The 26322-nt window shown below is 36.6% G+C and overlaps 1 long non-coding RNA gene across 1 annotated transcript; it reads right to left on the reverse strand.

Moving 5' to 3' along the window:
* Nucleotides 1-5484: 5484 nt before the first annotated feature.
* On the reverse strand, nucleotides 5485-25659 carry LOC108359769 (uncharacterized). Its single transcript, XR_001846989.1, has 3 exons — nucleotides 25580-25659; nucleotides 21166-21167; nucleotides 5485-5495 (listed from the first exon to the last, which is right to left on the reverse strand). It is a non-coding gene; the product is annotated as an uncharacterized LOC108359769 (long non-coding RNA).
* Nucleotides 25660-26322: the final 663 nt, after the last annotated feature.

Here is a 26322-nt window from a genome sequence, read left to right on the forward strand (position 1 = left end):
TTCCATCCTTTGAATGAGTTTATTAGCAAAGAATTAAAAAGGGTGAGAAAACACCTTTCCAATGACACCTCTTAAGTCTAAATCGGAAGAGTTTAGGTTCAGTTATTCAAGTTTTTCCTATACCAATCTTTGAAAAAAGTTAAAAAACAGCATCAAAAATCTCATTATTACGATTCCGTTCAGATTTTTTTTAAATTATTTTTATGCAAATATTTTAAGCTTAAACCGTTTTATCGTTTGAGGGGATTTTTTCAAAAAAAATCTTTAAGGAACTATTTTTATTCATAAAAAACTCGATTTTTGGAGGTATTTTCAAATCGGTCCAGCTCACTTAAATCTTAATATTTTTCCCAAATATTTTCGTGGACGTCTTAGAATATAATAGATTTTATAATTCCAATGGAAAAATAGTACCGATTTTTTTTTTGTATGGGGAGTGATGCAGTCTAATGTACATGTATGGCATTTGTATTGGTGCCACTTTTGTATTGATTTTTTCGCTTTACGTTACACTAATTTGAAATGTTAAAAATTGTCTGCACATCAGCATCAAAATGCCTTTTTAATAATATATAATTATTTATACTTTAGAAGTATAGTTTAGCCGCAAAAGGGGCTTTTTAAATATTCCCAATAATCTCTGATTGATTGATTTCGTATATTTCTACTACTATATGTTCGAGTACTCAAACATGAATACTTCCAGGGATATGCAGTATGAAAAATTCGATTTCTTTGAGTAGAGTAGAGAATACACATCCAGAGATATGCAGTATGAAAAACTCGATTTGTATGGGAGGTGCCACGCCTAATTTTCCAATAACATACATTTTTTATGAGTCTACGATTAATTTGGTATGGGAGGTGCCATGCCCCCTCTTCCAATTACATCCATTTTCTTCCATGAGTATGCGATTAAGTTCCAGTACTCTACCGTCAACACTTCCAGAGATATCCAGTATGAAAGATTTGGTTTGTATAGGAGGTGCCCCTTTCTTCACTTTGCGGTATGAAATATACTTTACGACCTCCTCCCCGCGCCCATTTTCCAAATAACCCCAATTTTTCTTCATAGCTACGCGATTGATTTTGTGTACATATCTCCATACCAAGCTCCAGTACTCTACCACAAACGCTTCCAGAGATATACAGGATGGAATATTCTGTTTGTATGGGAGGTACCTTTTCCAAATATCTAAATTTTTCTTGTGAGTATGCGATTAATTTCATATACCTCAATGTCAAGTTTCAGTACTCTAATATGAACACTCCCAGAGATATTCAATATGAAAAATCCGGTTTGTACGGGAGGTGCCACCCCCTTCACTTAGCGGTATAAAATATACTATACGACCTATTGTCATACCTACAAAATAAACACAAAAAATGTCATGCAAATCGTTCAAACCGTTTCGAAAGAGTTGACCACAAGCACCGACACAAAAATATTTTTCGAATGGTGGCAACCCTATGCAAATCTTTTTCTGTTTTAAATTTTTTCAAACGTTCTCAGTGGAATAGAATTATTGCGGCTTTTTTTAATTAATTTTTTTTGATACAGCATACTTACATTTTTCTTTGCATTCTCAGTGAAACAGAATTACGGCGGCTTTTTTAAATTAAATATTTTTGATATTTCTGATATCTGGCAACACCGGTTTTCCAATTTTTTCTTAATAAACCTTCTACAGACGTATAGAAACAAAATTAAATAAAAACGAAGCAAATGCGATAACACACGAACAGCAATTGGTTTTATATTTAAAGATTCTTTTGAATGGTGGCAACCCTATTCAAATTGTTTTTCTTTATTAAATTTGCTTATACATTCTCAGTGAAGTAGCATTATTTCGGCTTATGTATTTTATTTATTTATTATTTTGATATTTCAGATATCTGGAAACACCGGTTATCCAATTTTTTCTTTACAAACCTTTAACAGACAGAAAGAAACAAAATTAAATAAAAACGAAGCAAATTGAGCTGTTCTTTAGTTATGCGATAACACACGACAGCAATTCATCTTTTATATACAGATTTTTTCGAATGTTGGCAACCCTATGCAAATTTTTTTCTGTTGTAAATTTTTTAATACTTTCGTAGTGGAATATCATTATTGCGGCTTATTTAAATTAATTCTTTTTTTGATATAGGAATAAATCTTTATATGTATATACAGATTTTTTATCGAATGGTTGTACCCAAATTTTTTGCTATATTAAATTTGTTATGCATTTTCAGTGAAATAGAATTATTGCGTCTTTTTTAAATTTTATTTTTTTGATATTTCAGATTGTTGGCAACCCCGGTTTTCCAGTTTTTTCTTTGCAAACCTTCTACAGGCAGGGAAAAACAAAATGAAATAAAAGCGAAGCAAATCCGTTGAGCCGTTATTTAGTTATGCGATAACACACGAACAGCAATTAATTTTTATATTTAAAGTTTTTTTTCGAACGGTGGCAACCCTATTCAAATTTTTTCTATATTAAATTTGTTATACATTCTCAGTGAAGTAGCATTATTTCGGCTTATGTAAGTTTATTTTTTTGAAATTTCAGATATCCGGCAACACCATTTTTCCAATTTTTCTCTTCACAAACCTTTTACAGAAAATCCTCCTTGATATACCCTCCAGGCGGTTTCCGACTGGGCAATGGGCATCGCTGCTTACACCGTGGCGGCAGAATAGGCTTGCTCTTTTGCCGCAGTGGTGCAAGCAGGCGGGCCCTAGCTAAGGCCGCGGTATAAACTCTCCTGCCGCTTCTAGTGTCTGGGGTGGGCATACTGAGGCCATTTCTAGATGGTACCTGTCGGTAGGTATAAAACGTCCCCCTAATCCAGGGTGTCATGCGTCACCGTGCCCATTGCACGGTTTGCGGTCAAGGAATTTTCCGACTGTATTCTAACGGCGCCTCCCAGATACCTGTCAGCCTCCGGGAGTAACGGTGGATTTGCTGCGGCATGGGGCTCTGCCATGGTCGACTGTTTTTCCCCATTTTCCTTTTCCGGCCGCCGCAAAGCTTCTGCTTGGTAGGCGGCCTAAGAACCAGTTGAAAATTAATAAAAATAGCCTCGGAACATTACACGGGTAGTGCAGCCGCTGGACACGGCAAATTTAAGTCCAATAAACTCATCATCTCGGTACCGCATCGGCGGCGCCAAAGACAGGCCTACACGGGTCAATCAGTTTCGGTCCTCCGCAAAATCTGGGGGAATGCTAAGCCGCCAGAGGGAAAGCATATTTCCAGTAATACTGGCAGAACTGTACTCCTCGAGGGAAAGTCGAAGCGGATGGGGAAGCAGCGGGCGGCCTCTCTCTCTACGCCCACCCTAGGCACTTCCATATCGCAGGGGGTAGTAGTTGAATCCAATTCCTCCACGGACAAGCCGGGGACTACTCCTGCGAGTAAAACTCCAACCGACCTTGATCGGCGCCCTGGCTGCTCCACTGCAGCAAAAATAATTCCAACCTCCGTCAGGCCCCAACGCGACCGAAGGGCAGCCCCTACTAGGGATAAAACGATACTAGTAAATACAAGTACATACTCGATACTTTTCGTCCGATACCAAGTAATTTTGGTATCGATACTTTTGAACCAAGTACTGAGTAGGTATCGGAAGAAAGTACTTGTGTCGAAACCCGATTCAGAGAACATTTTATTCCCGGACTTTTATTTTTTAATCTAATTATTATTGTCAATATCTAAAATTTTTTGGCAGTTTAGTTGCCAATGAAAAGAAAGTCCTACAAAGAAAGAACTATTATCATCTCATTAACACTTTTTGTGAAAACTCATATTTGGATATAGGGAGCAAGGTAAATTAAAAACGCAACGTCTCCAAAAAGGATTAACTAACGTGCTTGTTTTATTTTTTCCCGTTTATATTCAATTAGAGGCAAATTTACTAAGTCCAAAAGAGGCATAGAAAAATCGATAAGCCCACAAGGAATGCTAAATCTCTTAATTTGCAACGGAACCTTCTGCAAAATTCTTGAAGGAAATGTTTTCAAAAGTTTTTTCTTCCCCTTTAAATTTTCTACAAATGGACTTAGCAACTTCTTACCCTAAAAATTATCAACATAATTACTTCTGTCAGAAATATACTGTTAATTCGCAAAACTGCTGTTGAATAGTGTTATAATACAGCAGACTTCTATTAATTAATTCATTTGTATGAAATAAATTATTAAATAATTGTTTTTGATCTCAATCGCTTTCTCTTTGTACAAAATAAATATTAAGTATAACAAATAAGATACGTACATGCAAAAGAAACGAATTCTGTTAACAAAATTTTGGGGACTTTTTAAAAAACAACTTGTTGGACTTTGCACTTTTTTCTTGTTTTTTTGGGAGGCCATCCTTGTAAACCATGTTTTAAACCTTAAAGTTTTGCTTAAAAAGATTAAGTAACTGCAATTCGTCTAAAATCAAAAATGATAGTCACACAAGTTATTTTAATAAAAAAATTCACGCCATTTTTTGTTTACATTGTACGGGAACGCTTTCTGGTAAATTCGTGTAAATTCTTGCAACTTCTTTCGAGTTAGGGAACGCAACTAATTCTTATATAGGTACAAATATCGATATAAGTAGGTATCGAAACTTTTAGGGGTGTCCTAATGCAGAAACGTGGAAAAATTCAAAAACACTGGCTTTTAACGTTTTGATAGACACTTAAAATTTCAGGACATTCTAGCATTCTCACAGTCGTCTTCAATGTCGTTTAAAATACTAAGTTCTCTCGAAGATAAAGCTGCATGTTACCTATTTACAAAAAGCCAATTTCATATTTCCAGAGTTTTCGCACAGCTCCGGTTATCTTACTTAAACCACCTGACTGTAAATGGTACATCATCAAAGTCATTGGGCCTTATGCATAAAAAGTGAGCTTAAGCTCACTTTTTATGCATGAGGCCCATTATGTTACCTCACCGATAACCGTTCAACTAAATTACTATATTATTATATAGCTTAAAATTAAGATAATTTATAATCAATGAGTAATTTGTTTTACCCCTTAGAAGTTCATCCATAAAGCACTTTGAATTGTAATTTCGAATGTAAACGTAGAAATATATCTTAGGAGCCCTCCTGCTCCAAGAGCCCTAGGCTCTTTTAAGCAGTAATAAAATTGAATCGAATTGAAATAAAATTGAGAAAAAATAATTGTAAGTTATGGAATATTCGAAATTGTTGTTATCAAATTGGAAGATATTTTAGAGATAACTAACAACACTCGAGAAAAAAATGTCAGCCTTCTTTTTAAATAATTTCAGCTCCATAATATTATCACAACTGGTACGTAGCGACCTGAAAATATGCCCATAAAACAATTGATCTTTTTGTTGTATTACTTTCTTGGGCATATCAAACATTATCAAAAACATTTCAACTATAATTAAAATATTTTCTTCTTAGTTACTTTTTACAGTACAGTTTAAGGAAGTTCCAACGTTATGTAAAAAATTTAAGAAAATGCTTAAGTATTTTCTTCGTGTTGAAAATTCAGTACAAATCAGAATAAATTGGAAGAATTAGAACATTAGCGTACTGATTGAGGACATGAATAAAATCAGTACAATAGTTGACAAACAAGAAATCGAAATGATAAAAGCGTGATAAAATAAAAAAAATGGAGGGATCAGCTATATTATAGCTATTCAACTATAGCTACAGGTTAGAGTCCGACCGATTAATTGGCATCGGCATGGGCCGTTTTTGGCCGATTCTTAGCAGATTCTTTTTACTTTTTCCGCAATTTTAACAAATGTTCATCAAAATTCGAAACTGTTTAATCAGACGTTTTTGAATTTTTGTGAGTACGCAGTTTTTTAAATATTAGTTTAATATTGTGCAAGTTTGAAGCAGCTAGGTAATTGTTGATTTTTGAAAATTTTTTGTCCACGCATTTTCTTCCAAACAAAGTATGTTCGAAAATTTTTTTGTATGGAGAAAATCCGCAACACCTTCGACAAAAAATTTCCAAAAATCAGCCGGTAAGTCCTACTTATTAAAATTTGCTCTTCGTTAAAATAAAATTGAATGGGCTACAAAACTGCATACCCATAATGTTTAAAGAAAAAGTTTGAAATTTTTACTAATATGGTTTTTGTTAGATAACGAGCTACACCTTCATAAAAACTAAGAAACATTAAATAAACGAAAGGGAAATAGCCAAAGAATGCTAAAATGTCGTGACTGTAAGTATTTTTACGATTATCCTTAAATTTATCGCTGAATTCCTAAATCCTTCGGGTTCTTTTCACTGGATTGTTAAATCGTTTACGTTACAAAAATACTTTTATCATTAAAAATCTACGGTTACTGTTTATTAACTACTAGCGGACCCGGTGAACTTTCTTTACGTCCAAAATTAGATTTTTGACTTAAACATTTTGGTCCAACATTTTCTCCAACAATCCACATTTACGATTTGTACTGGCACATTCATCGGCTAAGACTATGGTTTGGTGGTCGTTTGCCGCCTTAAATAATCTAACGAAAGTGTTATGTCCATGAGAAGTTCCCTGGTGGCAACAATAATCCGGATCTATTTATGGTTGGTGGCAACTTCAAAATGTATGCGTATCCTTGTTCAACAAAAATACAATAAACATACATAGACTGAGATGAAATACCTTAAAAGACAGTTTCACGAAAGCAATTTAAGTGAAAAATGATTTTTTTCTGTCAGGTTCTATATTAAATTCAATTAAAAAAATACATTTTCATTAAATTGCTTTCATGAAACTAGCTTTTAAGGTATTTGGACAGGTGGTGATTTGAGATTTACCACTGCACAACTCAACCCTGGTGTGTCCGAATGAAGCTTTAACGCATAATAATATTGGCAAATCAAACCCATTGGGCCAATCGTAACACACGAATACGGTTGCCAGACGTACTGATTTTATCAGTACAGTACTGATTTTTCAACTCTTGTACTGATTTTATTCATTTCTTCAATCAGTACGCTAATGTCCTGATTATTCAAAATTTGTACTTATTTGTACTGAATTTTCCACTCAAACAAATTACTTTAGGATTTTCTTAAGGTTTTTACATAACGTTGCAACTTGCTTGAACTGCACTGTAAAAAGTAAGAAGAATATAATTTAATTATAGTTGACATGTATCAAATAATATTTGATATGTCCCATGATACAGCAAAGAAGGTAGTTTCATTACTACTATTTTTTGATTATAAAGCAGATTTTTGACATTTCTCCAGATGCAAACATTAAGCATAGCTTTGCCACATTCAAATTTTTTAAGAGGGGAGATTTTCTTTTAAATATTTGGAATTTAATAAAAGCGTAAAATTTACATACAAAAAAATTAAGTGCGCCAGGGCCACACTGTAGAAGTGAAACATACGTTACTTATCTATCTATACATACACACATCTGCTTTTGCTTAAGGTTATTTTTTTCGCTTTTTTTCTATCGATGTAGACCTCTACTGTTCGTTTTAATAACATTCATGTTATTCTGTCTTTCCATTATCTTCATTTTTATCTTCATACTCTATCGATACAACGTCCATCAAAATATCGATTACAAATTCGATAAAACTTTCAATAGCAACATCGATAATACCATTGGTAGCTAAATCGATTAGAAATCGATAACAAAGTCGATAAAAAAATCTATAAATATCGATAACAAAACAAAATCGATAAATATCGATAACCAAATCGATAAATATCGATAACAAAATCGATAAATCTCGATAACAAAATCGATAAATATCGATAAGAAAATCGATAAATATCGCTCACAAAGTCGATAAATATCGATAACAAAATCGATAAATCTCGATAACAAAATCGATAAATATCGATAAGAAAATCGATAAATATCGCTCACAAAGTCGATAAATATCGATAACAAAATCGATAAATCTCGATAACAAAATCGATAAATATCGATAAGAAAATCGATAAATATCGCTCACAAAGTCGATAAATATCGATAACAAAATCGATTTATACTGATACCAAAATCGATAAATATCGATAACAAAATCGATAAATATCGATAACCAAATCGATAAATATCGCTAACAAAGTCGATAAATATCGATAACAAAATCGATAAATATCGATTACAAAATCGATAACAAAATCGTTAAATATCGATAACAAAGTCGATAAGAATCGATAAATATCGATAACAAAATCGATAAATGTCGATAACAAAATCGATAAATATCGATAACAAAATCGATAAAAATCGCTAACAAAGACGATAAGTATCGAAAACAAAATCGATTAGAATCGATAACAAAATCGATAATTATCGATAACAAAATCGATGAATATCGATAACAAGATTGGTAAATATAACAAAACCGATAAAAACATAGAATATTTAATCGACAAGTCTCGACAAGTCTATCGAAGATGTTGAAAATAGGGGTAAGAGCACCCCGGCTTACAATGTAGTGGTAGTTTTCGGAAAGGTGGAAAACATATTTTTAATTCTTGCGCCGGGTATTTAATGTTCGGCGCCGCCCGAACTTAGACTTTCTTACTTGTTACCTTTATCTTTACACATCTTTGTTTTTGTTTTTATTTTTACCATTGTCTTTATAATTTTCTATACCTATGTACGTACTCACCTTTACTTTCCTTCTTGTATTGTTATTTCTAAGTGTTATCCTCTAACCTTTTATTAGCAAGTTTTTGTTAAATTCATACCATTTGCATACATACAAGAAGTACTTGTTTCAGGCCCAACCATTTCCGTTTCACCATTTCCGTTGCATCATGTCCGTTGCATACACACAAGAAGTACTTGTTTCAGCCCCAACCATTTCCGTTGCACCATTTCCGTGTGCCATTGAATTTGCCAATTTACTACCCAACCAACCGCCGCTAAAGAAGTTTCACTTCAAAAAATTGCAAGTTGATGTGTTCGATAATCAAATTTGAATTTTTTTCTCAAGCGTTTAAAATATCCTTTGAATAATATCGATGTGCAGAGATGAAGAAATAAAATCCAGCCTTGAAACATTTATTGATTAAACAGCTTTTTAGTCATTATATTTTAAACAAAATAAATAAATTTACATAACAAAACTCTTTTTTTTTAATAGTCCGAAGAAGATGTAGTGATAGATATTTCGTCATTAAAGCATAGTCCGGAGCAGGCTTCGGAGAAGGTTGTATGGTCTCACTCCTCACAATTAAAGGAGTCACAATTCAGAATTCTCCCGAAGTGAAGTATATAGAAGTAATTCAGGATACAAAACTGTCGTGTAAATCTAACGTGGAACAGAAAGCCTCTGAAGAATTGGCAGCATTTTGGAAATGTAAGCAGGTCTTTGGTGAAACGTGGCGTGTGTCACCATAGGGAATCCTCTGGATTTATACCTCTATAATCAGACCCATAATTAGCTATGCGTCAGTGGTATGGTGGAGCAGATTCACAATCAAGAGCGTGGGAAGTCTGCTTGCTAAACTTCAGAGAACTGCTGCCGTGTGCTGTACGGAAGCTTTCTCTACAACACGTGGCGCAGCTCTTGATGCAATGCTGCACTTACCATCACTTTTTGTCTTCATACGTAGGGAAGCTTTAAAGGCCACCTGCAGACTAAAACGAAACGGATGCTGGTATAACACCGAGTGGGCCAAGGCGGAAATTGCTAGCGGCAGAGATCTGAGCACTTGTGTCTTTTCAGTGCCACAGGATAGTAAGCCAGCTTTACCTTTGTTGAAGCGATTCTGTAATGTTTAGTTCGCTGAGGCTGAATGCTGGTTTAATACCAGCACTGAGCCCAGAATCACACATAATCGAATCTTTAATGATGGCTCCAAAACTAACTCTCTCTAGGACTTTTCTCTGGGGAAGTATGCTTCGGTCTTTCAGGCTGAGGTATTTGCAGTGACAGCATGAAGCCTTACCTTTGCAAAGCACATCCAAATCCTTTTCGGTGACTGGCTTTAGAATAAACTAATATAATAATAGCTCATTTTTGCGGGGGGAAACATATTTACTGGTCTTTTGTTTCAAAGAAAAAGTTGGTTGGTTGTTTTTTCAAATATGGCGATGTATGAATTTAAATTTTCGTTTTTGCTCAGTAAATATATGATTAGTTTGTTCCAGTATTTTTCGGACTAAAACCTGTGGAAATGTCAAACTACAATTTTACTCTCGCTAGTGAGAGTAACAGGAGAACAGATGCAGAAGTGTACGGGAACGCAAAAAGCACTTTTTCCAGCAAAAACGTCATTTGGTTTGTTTACTTGTCATTAGTACAAGACTGATTTGGCTGAAAGGTCACTAAATAACTATTAAAATCTATATGACTAACAAGAATGGCATATAAATTCGAATGTTTCATTATTTACTTCCAGTTTTTAACAAATGTAAGGTTATTTGCTTTCACCGCGTTCTGTTTTTGTACACAAATGCAACTCTACATATCGTTTGACACTTTTCATGAATTTTCCAGAAGAAAAACTCCGGACTAAATCTTGAAACTTCATTCTGGGAACAGGTGCTCAATTAATCTCACGAGAGTGTTCCCAGATACAGAATTTTTAGCGTACGGGAACGACTTTGGACTAAATCCTGCAAAACCTGCAAATCGTAGACGTGCTGGAACGCTCTAGATGATTGATGATTAGGTATGGCAGCACGAAATGTCACAATCTGCTTAATTGTCAGGTAGTTAATATGGCGCCCGAAAAGTGACAATGAAACTACCTTCTTTTTTGTATGATGATATGTCCAAGAAAATAATACAACAAAAAGATCAATCATTTTATGGGCACATCGCCGGGTCGTTACGTTCCAGTTACGATAATATGATGGAGCTTAAATTATTTAAAAAGAAGGATGACGGTTTTAATAACAGCAAATTTTAATATTCGAATGGCTTTTGCTTATAACTTACAATTTTTTTTTTCAAAATTTACTGACATTTTAAAAGAGCTTTGCATACAAGACATAGAGTTAGATATTCTTTTTAGCGAATTCTTAGTCTTTCAAAGTTTTTGCGAAGTTGAAAAAATTAATTTAAGCCATGAGGAAATATAGATGCATTCCTTAGATAGTGGTACTTTTCCACAGTTTGAAAAAATATGTAATTTTTTTTTCAATACCACACTCAAACGAAACAACTGAGAGGATCTTAAGTATAAAGGTTGCTTCCTGACGCAAAGAGGGAAACCGGCTTCTAATTAAATTTTTTGAAAGTGAACTTCAAACTAAAAGTAATTTTAAAATGAAATGTATAGAATTCTTTGACTGTTTAAACACTGAAGATTGAACCATTTCAATATTGCTATTCAAATATGTCATGTTAAAATGAATAACACTTTTATTTTTTATGAAATATATTTTATGTATACCAAAATGTTGGTATAAACAAGTACTCTGGCGTTTTAGAGCATTATCTGTTACTTACATTCATAATTTTGCTTTATAAAAAAGTGTACTGAAAAGTACTGATTTTTTAGCATGAAAAAGTCAAACGTACTGATTTCGTGCATCAAAAATCTGGCAACCCTACACACGAGAGTTCGATATACTCAGTGGAGCAACAGGTCGATTTAGTCCAGTGCAGGGTTGCCACTGACGAAACAAAATATTTACAATCCACTTGAAAAAAATCGACCAAATCTGGGGAAATATCTACCAATAACTTTTTTATAATTATTTTAATAAAAACTATAGTTTTGTTATTTTTTTATTTATTTTAATTAAAACTATAGTTTTTTTTATTTTTTTTTTAGTTATTCAATAAGAATTATAATTGTTTTTAAGAACTTTTTATTTAACTAGTTATATGGTATTTTAGTCATATTAGCCGTCATCGATTCGCCAACAGTTAGCGAGTGGCGAAACGAACGAACTCAATGAGGTACACCCATACTCGCTATTGTCCATCTTTGCTAGCTAACTTTGTTGTTGCTTTCACATGCAAAATTTTTCGTTAAGCGACCGGAACTCAAACATAGCAAGCAGCGAAGTGGCGAATCGATGACGGCTATTATTGGCATATCTCAGTTTCCTTCAACCAAAAGCGGAAGTGAGGAAACTAAAGGGAACAATGAAACTTCGTTATTTGAAAAGCTTCAACTCGAGTTATTATAGACAAATACAGTGACTCAAAAAAGTGATTTTTTTTAATATTCGCATTATTTTTCGAGTAATATTTTTTTATTTTTTTAACTAAATCCATAAAAATCAAGGATTCAAACTACATGTATAAAACATATAGAAAATTTCTAAAAACTTTCGTCTAAATTTCGAATTTTTTACTCTGAATAAACGAAAAGTGAGAAGGTGACTCGGTTCGAGAAAATTAAACTCATGATAAGAATGAATATGTCGGAAACTAAAGCAGATATTTAAAAACAGATGACGCTATTTGAATTTGTACCAAATTACCGAAAACATTTTAGTCAACTACTCGGAAACTAAAGAAGATATCCAAAAAAGTGTTAACAAAAAATCGAAATATCTTATTTTAAAACATATAACTGCATCTATAACCAAAAACTGTCAAAATGACGCTTACGCATATTTTCCATTCAAGAGACGATATTTGAAAGTTACTGGCATAATTTCGAGCCTATATGTAAATTTTCGGCAAAAGTAAAGAAGTATATTCATATGCGGAAAAGATATTTTCGCAGATTCACGATTTATTTAAAGTATATCATCAGCCCTGTTTCCAATTCCATGTGAATAAATCGCTCCCATAATTTAATTTGTGCATTCAATATATTTCACAATTGACTGAAATACTAAATTACAAATATTTGAGAAACGACTTCGACACAGTAAAATAAAAAATGGGTATGTGTTAATAAAATAAATATTCTAAATACATTTATATTTCGGTTAAACCTGAGATGTTCAAGCGCACTGAAATATTTTTCTATCCATTTCTCTAGTGCTAAAATAATTTTCACCACCTTGAATTGCTGCACAACACCCTTATTGCAGAAAAAGCGTTGCTTGCAACACTAGTCCTTTATGGGGACCAAATTTGGTGAAAAAAAAACAGCTAAGTTTGTTTACTGGATATACTGAGCTCTCTAGCCAACGACTAAATGATAGAGCCTAAAGGCCCGTCCACATAGAACTTTAGCGTTGCGTTGGCGTTGGCGTACCTTCAACAGCTGACTATGAATACATGAATTCAAATGCAGCCGTCCACATAGCCAAAATTCGACAACGCTCACGCCAACACAAAGCAAAAAGATGGCCAACTCTCAACTTTTCGCGTGCGTCGCTCGTCAGCTGTTACAAATAAATAAAATTATATTAAATAGTTTTCCTTTTTAATCAAGTGCGGACAAGAAATATCGTTTTTAATGCAATTATTGATATGAAATATTAATTTATCTGTCGTTAGTATGTTTATTTAGTGGCCCAAGCATTCGCTGCCAAGCGTTCATTGTATCAAGCATACTTTTAACGTGCGTTCTGTCAAACCAACGCCAAGGCCAAAGCCAACGCGAAAGTTCTATGTGGACCGGCCTTAAGAATACGTGTGAGGTGATATTCCACAATTGTGGTATGAAGCGCCGACCACTGATTTAGTCGGACATTCACAGCACCTTTTCTTACTTGTCGATTTTTAGTAATAACTCGACCTCAGCATTACCTGACAGCTCTTTTTTTTGCAATTGGACCGCTGTTTGTGCGCNTGAACAGGTCATGTATGTATATGCATATGTTTGTGCGCAGATTCGCAGTGTACAAAGGGTGAAGCCGACAACTGTAGTTAGTTTTATTTTTAATTAATATGTCTTTATTAACAACGATATTTAGTCTTTACAACAAATAAACTGATATTGTTTTATTGTAGTTGGAACTTATAAATTATGCTAGTTTAATGAACAAATAAAACTGCCAGGAAATAAATTTTTGTAGTGGAGATGACGACTGTAGAACGGCGACTGACAAAAACCCTTTAGCTCAAACAGGTATTCGTGTATGTACCAGGGATTGGCATTGGTTGATCGTCACTGTTCATACTCATTCAATACCGCTGCTTTGTATGACTGAGCAGCGGCGTTGGCTTAGGATTATCGATACCTAAACGAAATTAGAGGATGACTGAACACGAGCGCATTGCGTGCTGTCTTGCAAATACAGCCACCACAAGTGAACGATGCTTATAACTGCTCATACTGATATTGACTTCGGAAAATCTGTACTCTGAATGATCGTGCACGAAACCTGCAAACGTGGCAGTTGAACGGCTCTGAAAACATGAGAGTCATCATTTGTTGCAGAAGTCGTTTGACTTGTTGCTGAAAATCATCTGACTTGTTGCTGAAATGACGACGAATGTGGTAAAGGGTAATTTGTCGTCTCGTATGCATGTATGTATGTATTTATAGCGCGTCTACCATTCAATTGCATTGCTCACTGCTGGCTAGTTGTGAGAAATGTGCATACGTACGTATGTATGTATGTACATATCAATGCTTCATTTCAAACAAGCAAGTGTCTTTGAATGTCTTTGAACTACAGTATCATCACTTCGGCAACACGTCAAACGCGCCTTCAGCAACAAACCAAAGGCGGCGGTTTGACTTCTGCAACAAATCAAGTTAGCTAACTGCGGCATCTTGCCTTCGCCAGTCTTTCACATAAGCTGTCATGCTTTCGGCAACCGTCCAAAGCAGTATCGTGCTTTTGGCAGTCGATCAAATACGGCGGTTGCTGGTTTCATGCACGATCATTCGGAGTACAGATTTGCCGAAGTCAATATCAGTATGAGCTGTTATAAGCATCGTTCACTTGTGGTGGCTGTATTTGCAAGACAGCACGCTTTGCGGTGGTGTTCAGTCATCCTCTAATTTCGTTTAGGTATCGATAATCCTAAGCCAACGCCGCTGCTCAGTCATACAAAGCAGCGGTATTGAATGAGTATGAACAGTGACGATCAACCAATGCCAATCCCTGGTACATACACGAATACCTCCTCCGTTTTTAACGTGAGTAGGCTTAAAGTCACAAAAACAGCACCCTTTGCCAATCCCTGGTATGTACACATATGTACATATATATATATCGCGGGCGTAAGAGAATGTCATTGCTCCACTATGAGCACGCTATCGCATGATCCATTTTGCTTCTCGTTCGTGGATGTTGCTCCCAGAGTGAGTGATTTAGATAAATAAATTTTGAATTATAAGGTGCGTTCACGCATGCTGGCCCGCTATGCCATATCCGTGGCATACGAATCCCCATTGACCGAATTGACGATCAATGAAAAACCCCGCTGTTACATATATAGTTTCTATGCTGGCTTGATGCTACTGTGGTATTTGCTAGATCTGATGGGAAACCAAAGAAAAAGAGGCTATTTATGTTACGAGAGTGTGTACTACATTGAGTGCTCATAAGGTGTATCGATAGGTAGACGAGAAATCTTCGACACGCAACGTTTATAATTTCCATTTTTGGTACGAACGGTAACAACACACACCAAGTCATCGCTTCCGGTATGAGTATCGACGATTCTTCCAAGTAGCCATTGATTCGGTGGTAAACGATCGTCTTTCACGATGACGAGGTCATTTACTCTCAAGTTAGGTTGTTGATTGCACCACTTGGGTCGCGATTGTAAATGACTAAGCCAATCTGAAGACCAGCGCTTCCAAAATTGTTGAAGTTGTCGTGGTAATTTAAAATATTGTCGAGTAGGCGAGACATCCAAAACAGCTGGTTCAGGTGGAGCAAGTAATGAATCGCCGATCAGAAAATGGCCAGGGGTTAATACGGCTAGGTCGTCACTGTCTGTTGTTAACCCGCACAGCGGTCGAGAATTTAGGCACGACTCAATTCTTGCCAGTACTGTGGATAGTTCTTCAAATGTGAGCGGTGTACCATTGCAAATACGTTTCAAATGATGTTTTAGTGCCTTTACATTTGCTTCCCATAATCCCCCAAAATTTGGCGAATGTGGCGGATTAAAATGCCATTGGATGCCCTTGCTAGCCAAAAATGGTACGATATCACTTTGAAGTGACTCACGAAATTTTTGTGCTTGTATTTTAAGTACCTTGTCAGTACCCATAAAGTTTGTGTCGCAATCGCTATACATATCATGACAAAGACCGCGGCGACCAATAAAACGTTGCAGGGCGCATAAAAAATCATAAGTTGACATACCAGAAACGGCTTCGAGATGCACAGCTTTAGTTCCTAAACAAATAAAAAGGGCAATGTAGCCTTTGTATGTGGTATGCCCGCGATAACGTGATGCTTTGAGTTCAATGGCTCCTGTGTAATCAACACCCGTAGCCGAAAATGGACGAACGTTTGTTGTAACTCTTGGTTCTGGTAAATCTCCCATTAGCTGTGTCGAACATTGCGGTCTTTGACGGAAACAGACGATGCATTTTTTAATTTTAGCTGCGATTGTTTTGCGAGCATGAATTATCCAAAAGCGTTTGCGAAGAAATGCTGAGGTAAGTTGAATCCCCCCATGGAGTGTTGATTGATGAGCAAAATCAATTAGTAGCTGCGTAAAACGATGATTTTTCGGTATAATGATCGGATGCTTTTCACGGTAAGGAATTTTCGCGTGCTGTAAACGACCTCGCACCCTAATAATCTTGTTATCGTCTAAAAACGGAGTTAAGCTGATAAGATCACTTTTACTTGACATCATTTCGTGTCTTGAAAGCGCCTTAAGCTCGGCGTAAAAACATTGTTTCTGAATAATCCGAACTAAACAAATGAGACTGTCGTGTAACTCGGCAGCTGTTAGTGAACCTAATCGACGACTTTCTTGGGAATTTGTAAGATTGTGCTTAACTCGCCTTAATATTGCAGTGATGCGTACCAAACGAGTATAAGACGAGTACCTATCGAACAAAGGCAGCTCCTCACTGGCTTCAATAGCAACGTTGACTAATTGTTCGAGGTTTTCTTCTTCCTCTAAAAAGGTCCAATCCGAAACCGGCCATTTGTCTTTAGATTTGCACAACCAAGTCGGGCCATGCTAATACAAATCGCAATCTATAAGTTGAACTGGTGTTAAGCCTCTTGACGAGTAATCGGCAGGGTTTTCATGTGTCGAAACGTGATGCCATTGCTTGAAGTGTGATTCGGTATGAATGAGTCCAATACGATTAGCGACGAATACAGGCCAGCGATTGATATCACCTCTTATCCAGGACAAAACTATTGTAGCATCCGTCCAATAATAGACCTTTATTTGGTTTGCGGGGATATTTATGTGTTTTAGTACCCATTTGACCAGTGTGATGCTTAACACTGCTGCACAGAGTTCGATACGAGGAATGCATATTGGTGGTTTTGGTGTTACCTTACTTTTGCCTGTGATAATGTTAGTATGATAATTATCCTGTTCATCTTTAACGCGAAGATATATGTCGGATGCGTAAGCTTGTGTGGAACCATCACTGAATGCATGAATTTCGACGAATTCGATTGTGGAAGGTAACTATTTCAACCAGCGCGGAATTTGAATTTTCTTAATAACTTGTAGATCGAATTTAATTTGTTTCCATTCATTGAGCAAGCCCTCTGCAAGAGGTTCGTCCAAATCTAAGTTGAACGACCACAAATGTTTCAGAAATATCTTCACAGTGACGATAACGGGATTAATCAAGCCTAAAGGATCAAATAGTCTCGATATTGCCGAAAGCACGGTACGCTTTGTAACGGATTTATGGTTGACATTGATATCAAAATTGAGCTTATAACGAAAACTGTCGCTATTTGGCTGCCAACGCATGCCTAATGTTTTCATTGTTTCATCACTGTTTAACTCGAGAGCAGTCGCACTACAATGTTGGTCTGGGGGAATTAATTTGAGTAATTTCGCCGAATTGCTAGCCCACTTGTGAAGTTTCATGCCGGCTGAAGCAAAGGCTGCTTGTGTTTGATTCCGAATTTCAATAGTTTTTTCCACAGTTTCACTTCCTGCGTAAACATCATCGACGTAAATCTCTCTCATTAACACTGGTTCGGCCAACGGATAACGCTGACGTTCATCGCGCGCTAACCGATGTATAGTTTCGTTTGCCAAGTATGGTGCTGACGCGGTGCCGAATGTTACCGTTGTAAGTTTATATTCTGTAATTTGACCATCTGGGTTGCGCCAAATAATTCGTTGGTATTCAGAATCTTCTTCATGCATATCGGTACAACGGAACATTTTTTCGATGTCCGCAGTGACGACGTAAACATGTAGACGCCAGTTCAATAAAACTGCTGGCAAATCGTTTAGGAGTCGTGGACCAGTGCAAAGAATGTTATTTAATGATTTACCATTGGAAGATTTGGCTGAAGCATCATAAACAACGCGACACTTTGTTGTCAGGCTATCTTCCTTAATCACGGCATGATGAGGCAATGTGCAACATGAATACGATGGTTGATTGTTGTGGAACTGCAAATGTTGTTCTTCGGTAGTTGTGACATGCCTTATTTGATTGAGATCGAAATACTCTTTAATTGTTGCATTGTATTGATCTCGGATGTTGGGATTGTTGTTGAATTTACGCTCAAGTGAATAAAAACGATTAAGTGCTGCTTGGCGTGTCTTTCCTAACGCCAAATTAGGATCAAAACGCGTTTTCAATGGCAGACGTACTAAATATTTGCCATCTGGCTTACGAACTGTAGTTTTTTGGTAGTAGTTTTGACACTATATCTCCTCAGGTGTATATTGTTCCTCCATTGGAATACTTTCAAAAGCGTAAAACTGCTTAACAAACGCATCCAAATTTTTCAACGAAATGTGAGAACAATTTGTTATGATATCTGATGTTTCCGGACTTGAAATTGATATTGCTTTACCCGATACAATCCAGCCGAAAGCTGTTTGTTGTGCAATGGGTTCATCGCTTTGACCCTTTCGTGGACCCTCCATGATTAAATCCGAAAATAGGTCTGAACCGATAAGTAAATCGATAGGTGCTGATCGATAAAATTCGGGTCAGCCAATTCAAGATCACGTAAGTGAGGCCAATCATGATATGAGATAGTTTTGACTGGTAAATCTTCGGTAACATTTTTAACGATTGAAGCTATCACGTCGAGTTGGAAATTTTCATCGATTCGCGACTGAATTGAAAATTTAGTGATGAATTTTCCCGATGTGCGTTGACCATTTGTTAGTTTGATATCAGTTCTGATAGGCCAGCGTCTCAACTTAAGTGTTTGGGCAGCACGCTCGCTAACTAAAGCTCCGGTGGAGCCTTGATCGATGAAGGTACGCAATAAAATGACCGAGCTGTCAGCACACTTAACTTTGACTACCGCTGTGGGTAAAAGTACATTGGTTTTCGAAGTGAACTTGGTTACGTTCGACAGTAATGGGACAATTTCCGAGCGAATGTGATTAGCACTGATGGTACGATTAGTTGATGCGGACGTAGACGATGTCGCCGCACCGCGGGCAGATGATGATGAATTGTTTATGGGTGGAGGAAAATGCAATAATGTGTGGTGTCGTTTACTACATTGTTGGCAGTTCCGATTACTTGGGCATGTAGAAACCAAATGTGTAGAACTAAGACAATTGACGCAAAGCTTGTTGTTATCAACGATAGTTTTGCGCTCGAAACAATCCATTACTAGAAATTTCGGACAACGTCGAATGATGTGCGCTTCTTTACACGCGGTACAACTAATGTGTTTACTGTCGATCGAACTTGTAGTATAGTTCACCCTTGTCTCACGACGAAAATTAGGTTTAGGGTTTGATTATGATTTTGAACTCGACCTTTGGTGGACAGATAAAGCCGCTTTTGAGTCACTATAGCTCGATTTTAATTCAATTGCCTCGAGCGTACGATAACGAACTTCTATGAAGTCACAAAATTGTTTAAATGTTGGAATATCCTTTGAATTTCCCAACTCTTGTTCCCAGAATTGATGTGTTTCACGAGGTAGTTTACTTATAAGAAAATGTACAAAAACTTGATCGCATTCGTCAACCTTGATACCTAAATTGCGTAATGCACTGAGGCACGAACGTGATGTGTCGATTAAGTTTTTCAACCTTGATGAATTCTCCTTGGCCACATTCGGTTGAGAAAAAAAACAAATGCATACAATGAGTAAACAAAACTCTAGAATTATTGTAACGACCTACCAACGTTTGCCATTCTCGATACTAGAAATTTGAATGTTATTATGAATTAGACGGAGATAAGCATCATAAAAGGCAGGCCAGTCGGTGTAGCTACCACTAAAGCTTGGCACTGTTAATTTCGGTAATCGAACAGCCGGTGCAATTGTTTCGTTTCTTGCCAGCGTTCGATTATTCGCTGCGCTTGGGTCTGCCATAGATAATAATGTCGTTGGATATTTGATTTTGAATGCTTAACGATTTCACTTCGAGCCGATAAATACAATTCCTCGAAATTAGTAGCGAATTCCTCAGTATAGTAGGAGTGATCGGTCTCGAGTTCCGACCGAAGTAGTTGAGCGTGATTTTTCTCAAATTTGTGGTAGCAATGCGTCAATGTTTTGATTCTGGTTTCAAAGTATGTAATAGTTTTTCGCGCTTCAGGGTACTTTTTGAAGTTTTTTAGCGCCGTGTTGACTTGACGATATAAATCCAATTGCAATGTATAGATGTCCAACGGTGAAGTTTCGGAATTCATTTTGCTGTAAACCAAGCACTCAAGACAACAATAAGTACACACTCACCTCGTTTTCTTAAACGTTCGCTCTGATGCGAGTAATTGTGGTGTTGATTTTGTGTCCAAAGCAGAGGTCACTTGAAAGTCAATCTGCGATGTTCTTCGATGATATTGCAGCGCCAATTGTTCTTTATGTGCTGCCTACTGCGATTACGGTAAACGAGCCAACGATGATAATTTGTTGGTCGAAATTTGCGAGACAGAGCAGTGGAATCCAATGTGAAAGCAGCAACAACGGGATCGATTTGCTTTGTGGTGAACGATATGACCGCGACAGAAGAAAAACTAATGATGAGCCGGTGTATTTGCACAGTTATCTATTCGATTTGATGCTCCAAATTGTTCACAGTGACACAGTTTGATGAGAATGTTATCCATTAAACATTTGCTAAAATGTCAATTGTGTTATCGTTGTTAATGCTAATTTTGCAGATTGGCCTCACCCGGGGCACCAACTGTTTGTGCGTAGATTCGCAGTGTACAAAGGGTGAAGCCGACAACTGTAGTTAGTTTTATTTTTAATTAATATGAATTTATTAACAACGATATTTAGTCTTTACAACAAATAAACTGATATTGTTTTATTGTAGTTGGAACTTATAAATTATGCTAGTTTAATGAACAAATAAAACTGCCAGGAAATTAATTTTTGTAGTGGAGATGACGACTGTAGAACGGCGACTGACAAAAACTCTTTAGCTCGAACAGGTATTCGTGTATGTACACATATGTACATATATATATATCGCGGGCGTAAGAGAACGTCATTGCTCCACTATGAGCACGCTATCGCATGATCCAATTTGCTTCTCGTTCGTGGATGTTGCTCCCAGAGTGAGTGATTTAGATAAATAAATTTTGAATTATAAGGTGCGTTCACGCAACCGCCTTTACCGTTTTCATTACATGTTTTGAATATTCGCCAAATCGGATCATAAAAAATATTTTTAGTAATAATAATAGATTGGCGCTTACACATATGTTAGTGTTTGGCCGAGCTTCTCCTCTGATTTGTGGCGTGCTCCTTGATGTTGTCACACAAAGCGGANGGCGCTTACACATATGTTAGTGTTTGGCCGAGCTTCTCCTCTGATTTGTGGCGTGCTCCTTGATGTTGTCACACAAAGCGGAGGGACCTACAGTTTTACGCCGACTCCGAACGGCGATTATATTTTTATAAGAAGCTATATTTCATGGCAGTAATACACTCGGAGGTCTGCCATTGCATGCCGAGGGACGACCGCTGTTAAGAAAAAACCTTTTTTCTATATTTTTGCGATGTTGCTTTGACCAGGGCGTTGCGGAGTGGAAGCGCGCACTGCTTAGCACTACACCACAGCGGCCGGCACCTCCCATACAAACCGAATATTCATACTGCATATCTCTGGAAGTGTTCATGGTAGAGTACTGGGACTTGGTTTGGAGATATATAAAATCAATCGCATACTCTTGCAGAAAAATTGGAGCTATTGGAAAAGAGGGCGTGGTACCTCCATACAAACCGAATATTTCATACTGCATATTTTTGGAAGCGTTCATGGTAAAATTTTTTAACTTGGTACGGAAATATATAGAAATCAATCACATACTCATGGAGAAAAACTGGAGTTATTGAAAAAGGGGCGTGGCACCTCCTATACAAACCGAATTTTTTATACTGTATATCTCTGGAAATGTTCATGTTTGTGTGGTACAACATCAAGGCGCACGCCACAAATCGGAGGAGAAGCTCGGCCAAACACTAACATATGTGTAAGCGCCAATCTATTATTATTATTATTATTATTATGGGAGGTGCCACGCCCCCTTTTCCGATAGCTCCAATTTTTCTCCAAGATGTATGCGATGGATTTCATATATCGCCATACCAAGCTTATTTCCAGAGATATGGAGTATGAGAAATTCGGTTTGTATGAGAGGTTCCACGCCTCTTTTATATATTGGGACTTTTGTTAGCTGATAACTAGGGCTCGGAATCTCATGCAAATGCATGTTTTTATTGGGCATGTGAAAATCGAAATTGTTAAGTTATCTTTACGAATCATGAAATTTCCTTTAAAATGGCATTCAATCGTCAGAGCATATTTTTGCATATTTCGCAGTAAATGCATGATTTTGCATATTTTGCAAAAATACCTGTTTATACAATACCATATTTTAGTATATTCTAAAATAAATGCAAGTGGTTTTTGCATATATTTTTAATTTTTTTTATTTAAAACCATTTAAATTTAGTGCGAAATCTCTTGCCAAAAAAATCAATAAAATTTTTTCTTAAATATTTATCTGAATATCTTCTCGGATATCTCAACTAGTGGAAGACTGTAGGAGAGAGCTGGCCTATATCTCTGATCAATACGAAATTGCCCTAATGCGGTTCCTGGCATACAGGGACATTTACGGAAACGTGGCCGCAGACGAATTGCCAGGTGCGGCTCCGCACTGAATGTGTCCCACGCGGTGGATATGGGCGCTTCGCGCATTGAGATAAAAGCAACAATTAACGAATTGTATCACTCCAAGGCTAAGCAGAGGTGGAACCGTACAGGATCGTACAGGATTACCCGGAAGTTCTGGGTGTCTTACGACCCACTTAGACCATGAGCAAAGAAGATACTTACTAACTAGCATTTGCAAAGATGTGGCTAAAGACAGTCTGCAAGCCATTCCTGCAGAATGTTTTAGAGTGAAGCTGCCTCTCTTTGTATGACGTACTGAAATCCATTAAAGCCGCCAAATGGCCATAGGTTGCACGAGTTGTAGAATCAAAATGGCAAACTTTCTCAACTGTTTATTTATACAAGATTGTATCTAACTGCTTGATTATAAACTAATTTTATCCATAAATATGTATTGCATTTTGAAATTGATTGTTTTCGTTATTTTCTTGTTGAAATACATGTGTTATTTATTTTTGTACCGGCAATAAAATATTAGGAAAATATTTCTAACTGCATATTTTACTTGTTTATGGCGCATATTTCTGACTTTTGAGTGCATATTATATGCGCATAATATCGATTTTTTAGTGCATGACATTCCGATCCTTACTGATAACCATCCTTTGAACGTCTGCAGCAGGTGTCCGAAATTTAAAAAAAAAATCGGTTCAGCCGTTCTCGAGCTTTGCGATATACATACATAGATGGATAAGAGTTGCTGCTTTTAATATTGCGCTCACTTACGTACAAAGAAAACATAGCAGCAGGGTTTTTACGTCAAATGTTCCAAGCGCGCTAATCGGTGCAAAAGAAGCTACTTTTCGGCTAACTGGGAAGCAGACAAAAAATGGGAAAAATAATTCGAAAAAACGATTTCTATAGATCTTTGTACGGGCTATCCGATGGTACTATGTATGCGTTTTCCAAAAATTTCTCATTTCCATGGTTAAAAATCTGAACGAAAATTTATTTGTAATTTTTTTCAATTATGGTAATTCTTAATATTGTTTTAAGTTATCTCAATCGAAAGATCAGGTCTTCTTACATAGAAAGCATTAATAAAAAAAGGGGCATTTTGATGTGTATACATTTTTGGTTTCGGTAGGGGTAAAATTTACGAAGCTGTAACGCATACCCCAGCAGAAAATTTCGAAGGGCTTAGCATGTGTATTGCAGCAGAAAATTTTTAATTTTATTAGAAGCGCCCTGTGTTTACTTGCTATTGCAAATGGTTGCGTACATTTAGGCATATGCAGAGTAAAAGGAAATGCGGTGCATACGGCTTTGTACCTATATGGCCATAATTAAGTTTGTGTGTACACATCGATGCTAATATAGTCAAAGATATCACACAAAAATTTTGGTACCGATCGGAGACGGTTTAGGCGTGTCGCACAGGGGTCAAAATTCAGATTCCTCTATGCAGACTCAAAAATTGAAATTTTTTTTCTTCTAATACCCAAAATCGATGCTACTAATGTCAAAGATATCACATATAAATTTTGGACCCATTGGAGTTGATTAAGGCGTGTCGCACAGGGGTCAAAGTTCAGATTCCTGTATGGAGGCTCAAAAAATTTAAAATTAAAAAAAGAAAATTAATTATTAATTATAGAGCGGAGTTGCTCACTCCATAAGCACTTGTAGCACATTTGTTTTTGTTTTGCCCTGAAGTATAGGCACATATACAAATTTACACTTTAAATATAAAAAAAAAAATGTGTATCGCCCTCCCGTATTCCCTGACATATAAACACAATTCATATGAAAGTGCCTGAGTTTCATATGGAAGGGCAAAGCAAACGCCCTCGCATATGAAGCTAAGGCACTCCAGTAAAATGTACAAATTTACACAAACAATTATAGAATGAAAAAATAATACAAAATATGTCTGCACTGAAAAAAATGTATGTTATAAATTGATTTAACATTCGTATTTACTGAAAGTGAAAACGAAATTTATTAAAAAAAAAATACAAGGGGTTTTTGCAATTTTGAGTGCGAAGCGTACCTAGTGTATGTTGTGCTTTGTAATTATTAAACGAATGACGAAATATAGTGATGGGCGAGTCCGAGATGTTTAAACGATCGAGAGAAGCGCTATCGTTGCAAAATTACAATCGAGTCAATAATCGACTCACTGCCCGACTGTACATTCGAGATGTTTTTCGATTGTTTCGAGTCGTCTGACTTATCACTGACGAGATCGTGTGAACCAAGGGAGCCAATTCGTGGGGAATTCTCTGATTTGCTGGAAATTTCAGTTTGCGTGGGGAATAGGGGAATGTACCGTTTTTTGTGGGGAATTTCAGCTCCTTCAATTTTAGTATAATAAAGTTTTAAATTACCAAAAATTACTGTTGATTTTTTTTAGAATTTTTCTTGTCGCATTTTCTTTCATATAACGAATAAACATAATTTACTTGTAGGTGGAAGAAAACCGCAACCACTTCAGCAAAAAATCCTAAAACATAAGTACATAACGTCGTTCAAAGAACAAAATCGCGTATGAAGAAAATGCAAAACCTCGTATGAGAGGTTGCCAAAATTTCCAAAGGCCAGTCCGAGATGTTTTGACCGATTTTTATAGAATGTTAAACGCGACTGGCAATTCGTTGCCACAGTCTGCGACAGAGAACCATCAAGATGTTTTATCAACCGCTGGCCAGCAGCGAGACCGAGATGACTTGGTCGATTGTTAACGANGAAGAAAATGCAAAACCTCGTATGAGAGGTTGCCAAAATTTCCAAAGGCCAGTCCGAGATGTTTTGACCGATTTTTATAGAATGTTAAACGCGACTGGCAATTCGTTGCCACAGTCTGCGACAGAGAACCATCAAGATGTTTTATCAACCGCTGGCCAGCAGCGAGACCGAGATGACTTGGTCGATTGTTAACGAATATGTTAGTTCAGCTTAAGCACGACTTTTTTCGGGTGGCGAATCGTCTACGAGAGAAAACATCGAGGACAATCGAGATATTTGAACAATCGAGACAATCGACTAAAACATCTCGGACTCGCCCATCACTAACGAAATATTACTTGCAACGCCATTTTGTAACTTGCCATCAAAACTTTTTGGAAATTTTCAAAGGGGATATAGAAAATGATTGATTTCCAATCTGAATCCAACGCAGATCCCTGGGAGCATCACACCGCGTAAAATTGATAGGATTGCAGATATTATTCTAACGTCGGATTGCAGAAAAAAT

The sequence above is a fragment of the Rhagoletis zephyria genome, unplaced genomic scaffold (genome assembly GCF_001687245.7).
Source record: "Rhagoletis zephyria isolate East Lansing unplaced genomic scaffold, Rhagoletis_zephyria_1.1 Rzeph_scaffold_00456, whole genome shotgun sequence".
Classification (NCBI taxonomy): domain Eukaryota; kingdom Metazoa; phylum Arthropoda; class Insecta; order Diptera; family Tephritidae; genus Rhagoletis; species Rhagoletis zephyria.